This window comes from Bacillus rossius, chromosome 11, assembly GCF_032445375.1.
Source record: "Bacillus rossius redtenbacheri isolate Brsri chromosome 11, Brsri_v3, whole genome shotgun sequence".
In the NCBI taxonomy this organism is placed as follows: Eukaryota; Metazoa; Arthropoda; class Insecta; order Phasmatodea; family Bacillidae; genus Bacillus; species Bacillus rossius.
This window is the reverse complement of record NC_086338.1, coordinates 21,708,030-21,717,103: the sequence shown is the minus strand read 5'-3', so window position 1 is coordinate 21,717,103 and position 9,074 is coordinate 21,708,030. Positions and strand designations below refer to the sequence as shown.

General features: G+C 37.3%; 1 long non-coding RNA gene across 1 annotated transcript; it reads right to left on the bottom strand.

The window, feature by feature from the left end:
- Positions 1 to 389: 389 nt before the first annotated feature.
- Positions 390 to 4,297, bottom strand: LOC134536687 (uncharacterized). The gene is made up of 2 exons (XR_010075840.1): positions 2,366 to 4,297; positions 390 to 2,273 (listed from the first exon to the last, which is right to left on the bottom strand). It is a non-coding gene; the product is annotated as an uncharacterized LOC134536687 (long non-coding RNA).
- Between the last annotated feature and the right edge of the window lie 4,777 nt (positions 4,298 to 9,074).

Here is a 9,074-nt window from a genome sequence, read left to right as displayed (position 1 = left end):
GATCCACTATAGTGTGAGCTAACCAACCTAACAAGAGTGACTACTATGTGTTAATTTTTTTTCGCCGACCAGCTGTGTGACTCCTAAGCAGTACATGCACATTGCATACTACAAGCACAAGAACACTTGCAACTACTAAGCCATGCACACTCTAACTGCTAGTTACCTGCAGATATGATACTCCTTCTCGTAGCACTCTGAGCCTTAGCTTGTTGCTGGATCACCCACAAAGCTATCTTATTTATAAAAAAAAAAAAAAAAAAAAAAAATATTTAATAATATTTTGAAATTTAAAAAAAAAAGAGAAAAAAAAAAATTATGGAAGCTTGATATGAAGAAATTTGTGTGATTTATTTTGCTCTATCAGAATGAAGGAAAAAAAAAAAAACTGCACTGGAACTAATTTATTTTGGAATTTGATTTTATAAATTATGGGCACAAATTAATTTTATGAACTCCGAATATTATTTTGATGTGTAACACATAATTCGAAGCACTGTCATCTTGAGGATCACACTGTCACGCGAGTGACGTCACTGTTGTTCAGCAGCACATGATGATGTGATTGTCTTCTGAGTTGTTATCCACAGTAGCAAGGAACACTGGTGTTGCGAGAGAAAGTCCGCTCTTATGCTGCCCAGTTGTTGAAGGAAGTCACTGTAACAGAATTGTGACAAATGTATAAAAGTGCAAGAAATTTTTATATGTCAGGGTAAATAGGTGTAACACCTGACTGGAAGATCATGAACATTCTTGAAATGATATGAGACTCCGCATCAGCCAGTAGCTGACAGCCTACCTAACAAGACAACAGCACTCTGCAAGTAATCTACTGTGCAGCTGTGTCCAGAGTAAGATAGTGAGAGACTGTAAACCACCAGCTGAAAACCTCACCATACTCAAGAAAAAACACTGAAATTGTCCAAGACTGCATCTGAATTATTATTCATCTGTAGAACACTATGTAATAATTTTAGGCTTGGATAATAATAATATCTGTCAAGATATCATAAGAACTGATAAGGTTATGAAATATGTGTAACAAACTGTAAAATAATAATGACTGTTGCATCATAAGAAATGATGATATTCAATTATGTATAACTTTAATTATGTATATAATTTTTCAACTGGTTAATCTTGTGTGTAAATATTTTTCTTGTGTTATGTTATTTAATAATCTCTTAATATGTTGTAAGAAATTGTAATAATACTGATAATTGCATTAGTAGTCAACTAATTTACTCAGTAAATCACAGGTTAAATGCTGTGTTGAAACCATTGTAAATATGAATAATATTTTTTTTTGTGGAATAAAATTCCAATCATAATACTGTTATGTAGCAGTAAAATAGGCTGAATAGCAATTGTATGCTACATTATCATGATATCTAATGAGGATAATTACAAAAAAAAAAATGGTGTAAATCAACACTGATAATTATTGATATGGTAATTACAAGTTGTAAACAAAACCAGAAAACTAATATAAGGTTATACCACTGACAGACTAGTCAACCAATAAGTAAACTAGCAGTACAATTGTGTAAATATTGTGTTCCTATGATAATCCACAATTATAGCATTACTTTGATGTTGAATAATTAATAAGATTTTATCTTATTGTTGCAATGTATAGTATATTATTAATACGTCAATAATGACAACTAGAATTTATTTTCTTTAAACAATTTCCTATTTCTCGTAACGAATATAATTTTTTTTTGATTAAGTAATTAATTTTCGTAAAAGTGATTAAATCTTTCCTGGTTATTTACACCAATCCTACTGTGAGAGCGACTTCAAGCAGCAACCAGTCAGCACAGAACATTGTTATGTTTACTGTTAAAGTGAGTTATGGAAACGCGATATACTAGATACACACCTGTCGTGTGCATAGTGCGGAAATAACCACGAGTGTAGAACACGGAAATATACTTAGCGGTGCGATGATGGAGCTGGCCTTGCTCCTACTAGACATTAGGTTGACGCCACGTATGCTGACACAGCGGCGTCAGCATGAGACCTCCGTCTATTCCCCGTTGATACCATCCCTGGTCAAGGGCTGGGACAGCCCACGGGCCACCTGGAGAGCCGAGCCCGGCACTGTAGCGGACATCGTCAGGACCCGCCACTGTCAGCCACTAGTTCTCACGAGCGCAGGTCACCCGACACGGTACATCCTGTTGCCGTGATCAGTAGCCGACACCCCCCTGCGGTGTCGTGGAGGTATCGTTATCGCCTGCCCAGGTGTGTGGCAGCACACCACGACGCTGTGGTGAATCCGGGAGAACCACTGAGTGTTAGTATTGGTGCACCTGACACTACCTAGCCGAGCACTACACTCAACTGTAGGTAAACCTACCAGTGCTATGTTCCTGCTTGATGTTCTTCACCATCCCAACACCCTATCAACAGCACGACTACGAGACGACGGAGTTTTCGCGCCATTTACGGAGCGCGAAGCAGCGAGGTGTCTACTGCGAGACGGCTGACACGAGACTGAACAGTCACGCCACGCCTCGGCCGCCGGTTGATCGCTGATTAGCGCGCCACCCAACCCCCACCTCCTTGCCAATTCTCAACCGTCGCTTCGAGTAACGGTCGCACCTGCTGTGTGTGAGAGAGACAGATGGGTTAATAATAAACCGGCGATCTTATGCTTTGTGCTCGCTTCGTTTTATGATTATCCCATGGGACAGCATCTGTACTATTACATGGTGATAGCACAGACATCTTCGTGTTTATTAAGATATCTGCTATGAATGTTTAGTAAATATTTCGCCTTATTACAACCATAAACTTTTCATCTGTGGAACTTTAATAATATTAATATTTTTTTTTCTTTCATCTGCATTGTTGTAATTTTCGTTAATTTTTTTTACCGTTTATTTTTTATTCTGACCATCTGTTTAATTTGTAAATTCAATTAATTTTATTCTAGTTCCTTACCGTATTGTTGTAACCAAAGGCCATGAAAGGATGTTATGAACCATATATATTGGGTATACACGTATCTCAGCCACACAGGAACAGGAAGTAACTTAAAAAAGTGTGATTTTTGGCGTTACTACGTGTAGGCTAAGGCCTGACGCCTGAACAATTAAAATTATTAAAAATATGAGTTTAGGGTATCGTCGGTTGTGTACATTAATGAAATTGTTACAACTAAATATCTTAACGAACTGTAAGTAATATTTACTTGGATTTAAAGCAGTTATGCCAAGTATAAGCCAATTTAAGAATTGCTTAGCTAGGGACGCCATAATTAAGCAGTGTCGCCATTGTTCAAGGCTTAAGCGGCCAGTATAAATTTGCTTACATGCTTATAAATACGTGAGATTTCTAGCCAAACAAACTATATTGTTGCAAAAGTTGATAAAACTGAACTTCAATTAGATGGTGTATATAACATAATATAAAGAGAAGTAATTCTACTTAGACACCCAGAAGTCCTACTTTTAAGATAATCGTACTCCCGCTGAACTAAAGCCGTGTAATTCTATTTAAAATAGAATTTAATTTGATATTAAACTCTCTAATTTTTAACTCACTTTGAAATCATTTGATTTATGAACGATATAAATTTTGAAACAACTACTGGACTTAATTAAATCACTTTTGAACTTTTGGGTGTGATCTGTGCCAACATACATCCTAAGACATTTGAACTGCAAATAATCTCCAGGAAAGATTTGTCACAATATAAATTAAGAATTTTTAAGTAAATTCATATTTTATTGTTGAGTATTAAAATTGTTATAACTCCACCAACCTTAAATTCTTATACACACTTGGAAAGGATGAATATATACATTTCTTATAATATTTTCAAACTTACAAAAGATTCCTAATTATATCGTTGAATAATATTGTTAATTTTCATATGTATCAAGAGTCAGGTTCAGGTTATGTATGTCAGTGTATGTTTATTATTGAAAGTGTTGCTGTGTTATGTTTACTATCTATGGTTCAAACTATTAAACTTCAGATTTTTCACCACTCTTTAAATAATCAATTTCCTATCCACATAATATACAAATTTCTTACTCCATAATTAAAATACTATATATTTCCATAGTAAACTACAGATTGGATTCGTCAGTTGTTACCGTCTACTATTGTTTATTTGTTAGAGCATTGTTTCTAAGGTTTTTATGCAATGTTATATTATTAAGTTTACGAAGGTATCAACAACACAGTACCTACACTTTTTTCCTCCACCCTGTACTGCCTTCTCTCCCTACTTCAACAATAAATTAAAGAAAGAGAGAGATAGAATTATTAGTGTAACAAAGGGAGGTGCAGAACACAGGTTCCATTCATATTTGCTCTAATGTTACGGTATAACATATACCAGCACTTTACCAAAACATCTCCCATAAAACTCTTAAGAATGCAGATGAAATACTAAGTCAAAAATAATTTTAGCAAAAAAAAACTGTCTTCAGCATTATTCTTAAAAAATTAATACACACAAACAAGACAAAATGCACATTACAAATCCGACCTAAAATACGCGTCACATGTAGTTTATTGCATTTAGATAAACGATGTAGGTTAGAGAAGCATGAATAAAAAATTCTTTAATACTATAACTTATTTAAAATTTTACATTTATACGCAAGTAGTATAGGATAGCCGGTCCGGAAACAGGCTTCAGGCTGTGGATTGTGTGGATTGTGATTGTCGGTCCGCCATCTTGGATTGTGACGTCACGGCGGCCATCTTGGACTCAAAAATTCCTCAAAATTCCTCAAAATTCCTCAAAAATGACTCAAAATGACTCAAAAATTCCCGTTTTAAGAAAAAATTTCCCGTTTTAGAGGGAAAAATTCCCGTTTCGAGGGAAAATTTCCCGTTTTATTCCGTAAAAATCCCAGCAGCTAGAAATGTCCTGAAAGAGGCTTAAGCATCCTTAACTCAAGCCTCAGTTAAGCCTCTATCAGGATGTGACCTTGAACTTTGACCTTGACCTTGAACCCGACGGCCATTTTGGATCCGCCATCTTGAAAATCCGTAATTTTAATGCTAGAAATTCGGGACCAAATTTAAAAATCATTAAAAAAATTAACTAATCGAATTAAGTAATAAAAAATCCTTAAAACCAACGTTGCACTTTTTCGTGACGGCCGCCATCTTGTCTTCGTTGCTGGAGACCACCATCTTGTTTTCACCCGCTAGAGTGCGCTGACGACATGTTAGTTTAGTTCTTATCTGCTAGAGTGCAGTAATCATTTATTACTGTGACACCCACCATCTTGAAATTTGGACGCCATCTTGAAAATCCGTAATTATTTAGCTAGAAATTCGGGAAAAGTTCCAAAATTAATTAAATAAATCACTCATTAATTTACATAATGATTTGATCCGCTCCTGTCCTCAGTTAGAAACCAGTGAGGGCAAAAAATAAAAAATCATCAGATCCTTCCTCCACAGAAGCCACCTTCAGACTGACCTACCTCCACCAATAACCAGGTATTTACCATCAGCCGGTATGACATCATGTCCGCCATCTTGTCTTCATCCGCTGGAGACCACCAACCTGTTTTCGTCCGCTAGAGTGTGCTGATACCATGTTGGTATAATTATCTGGTCACCATACCTTTGTCCTCAACTGTTGACCTTGAACTTTGACCTTGACCATGAAATTTGACCTTGACCTTGAAATTTGACCTTGACCTTGAAATTTGACCTTTACCTGTAAATTTGACTTTGACCTTGAAATTTGACTTTGTCCTTGTCGTCCATCATGGATCCGTCATTTTATGTTTAGTACATGCTACCAGGAGCTACCACCTGCTAGTGGTCATTGCCACCATCTTGTTTTCGTCTGATGGAGGACGCCATCTTGTGTGTACTCATCTTACCATCATGCTAGTTTTATTCTAACCCGATACAGTGCAGTAATCTTTTATTACTGAGGTGCCCACCATCTTGGAAATTCGTAATAACTAACACATAAATTCGGAAAAAATTCCAAAAGTCTCCGAAAAAATCAATTATTAATTTACAAATTAAATCGATGGATTCGTGTCCACGGTTCGATTCTTGACCAGTGACAGTTCTAAATAATTATTAAATAAATTTTAGATTCTGTTTTCCATTACCTTTCGCGGAGTTTATTGTCCATTCACTTCTAAATTCACCTAAAAAATCACCCATTCAAGTAATGATTGATTCTATACTTGGTTCGATCTATGGTCGAAGATAAAAATAAATTTAAATACCAGATAAGTGTAAGGTTCGAGAAATAAAACACAAGCAAGTTCTTTTACAAACATAATATTTATTACATCATTTCTATTCTACTACAGGATCACTTGCGAAAGCCAACAATCTTATAAACATTTAACCCTGCATAGGCGTGAAATGACTAATTCTTAGCTCCAATCTGTTTATACTAGACAGAGACCAACCAGAACCTTTACTAACATAGTTCTCCTCTTCGTGACAGAGTTTCTGGATACCGTTTTTAACAGTTTGCTTCACATCGTCAGAACTGTAAATTACTGCAGCCGATGTCTTGAATGCACATTTCTTCAATTTGTCATCTAACGGATATGGCTTTCCATATATACAGTCCAGCCACAAGTTATATTTTAATGGTCCGTTTGTTGCTACATCATCAGTAAGCTGATTGATAATGTCCTGTCTGATATCATCGAGAAAAGTACAAATGTCCTTCGATTCACCGAACGTATTTAAATAATAGTAGTCTTTCAACGTTCCACGAAATGCTGACTGCGCCAAGTAGAAGCCATTATCAATCACCTGTAGAGCACCGACCACAGTCTTAGGTTTAGTTCCATGTCCAGATACCATAGCAATCGGTTGCTGCGCATCTGTTTTTTTGCCTGTACGCTCACGAGCCTTCAACCTAAACCGAGGAGTTGAAATTTCTGCAGGTAGTTCTGCAGTAGATGCACGGACTTCACCTTTACATTTTTTCACATGTCGTCGCAAATTATCAATTCGAGTAAACCATTCATGACACCCATCACAGCGAAACTTCATGCGAGAAGGATTCTTCATGCATTTGCTCCGCTCATGTCTTCGTGCAACATGGGAAAATGCGAACGACGTATCACAGTAGCTGCAAGGATACCGTGGTGATGAAGATGAACCTTTCAGACCTGATCCAGATGTCGATGTTACTACGATTTTACCATCTCCAGGAATACTCTTATGAACATCAATGCATCGTTGTTGCACCGAAACCTTTACTTTCTGCCGCACAGCAGGACCTTTGCATGACTTCATGTGCGTTTTCATATTATCTTTTCTAGCAAACTGCTTATGATATTTCTCACAACCAATCATTTTACGATAAAGGTTCTTAGCACATTCGCTCTTATCGTGTCGTCGAGCATTGCTGTTGTTTGAGAAAATCTTGTCGCAGTAACAGCACCGATGTTCGTTAGTTGTCAAATCAGCATCCATTGAAGTCACCATCGAGGTCGAATCGTCGTTCGTCGTGGTTTCCTGCACAGCCAGCTCTGTAGTCATTAAGCTCTCTTCTGCTGGTGGTACCACGACTGATGAGGTCTCCTCCAATGTTGTCGTTCTCGTTGCCAACGGGATCTGCACCTTCTTCGTCGTCGTTGACGTCAAGGTTCCCGTAGACGATGGTACAACATCCATCATGTTCGTCGTTAAAGTCGGTAAAGATGCCATCAAGTTCGCAAGATCAAGTAATTACGCGACTTATGCACCATATGAATCAAATTAGGTGATCCTTGCAACGTCGTTGTCAGTAACAAACTGAGCGACCAGATGTCTAGGATTCGCTTATATACATGCACCGGATGGAATAATACGCTAGTCAAATCAAGATCAATTAACTATAATACTAGAGGTAAATCATCATTAAAAATAGAAGCTCCATCAAAAAGGCAGCACATTTTGGATGCGCCGTCAATAAAAAGGAAGCACATTCTACAAAACGAAAGCTCATTTAACGAAAAGGAGGTACATTCACACTTACATTAAAGTCGATAGGATGCGATCGTCAGTGTTAAGCTAGGATATAATGTCTCCATCAGTCTATGAATCCACCAGTTAGTAGTTCTATAAGTAATTGGCATCAACAGTCTTTTGGCTCCAATATTCATTGTCTCCAATATTCGTTGGCTCCAATATTCGTTGGCTCCAATATTCGTTGACTACAATTTTCGTAGGCTCCAATATTCATTGTCTCCAATATTCGTTGGCTACAATTTTCGTAGGCTCCAATATTCGTTGGCTCCAATATTCGTTGTCTCCAATATTCGTTGTCTCCAATATTCATTGGCTCCAATTTTCGTTTGTTTCAATATTCGTTGACTCCAATATTCGTTGGCTCCAATAATCATTGGCTCCAATATTTACGGGCTCCAATATTAATTGGCTCCAATTGCTTTAAATGCTCCAACAGGCTCCAAAAGGCTCAATCAGTCTTTTGGCTCCAATTTTCATTGGCTCCAATATTCATTAACTCCAATATTCATTGACTCCAATATTTATTGGCCCCAATATTCATTGGCTCCAATATTCATTAACTCCAATATTCATTGACTACAATATTTATTGGCTCCAATATTTATTGCCTCCAATAGCCATTGGCTCCAATAGACATTGGCTACAATAGACATTGACTCCAATAGTCATTGGCTTCAATATTCATTGGCTCCGACAGTATTTTGACTCCAAAAGTCACAAGCTTCTAAAGTCATAGGCTCCAACTGCTTTTTGTCTCATCAGCGCCAAATATATTTGGCTAGAATGCTACGAGTCTAAGAGACTATGAGCCGCAAGACTACAAGTCTAAAAGGATCTAGCTGGTTACGAGTTATACATGCCTGCGAGGCTACAGAGCTACGAAGCTTCTAGAACTCAAGTTTAAGTGACCGCAAGGATACAGGACTACAAGTCTGCATGAGTACTTGACTACGAAGCTACTCATCTACAAGGCTCCAATTGACGCACCTGTCTTCGTCGGAATTTTCTCTTTTGGTCCATCTGCTCCAACAGCATTATGTTATAAGAATTACAAGGCTACTTGATTACGTAGCATCAAGTCTACAAGGCTCCAT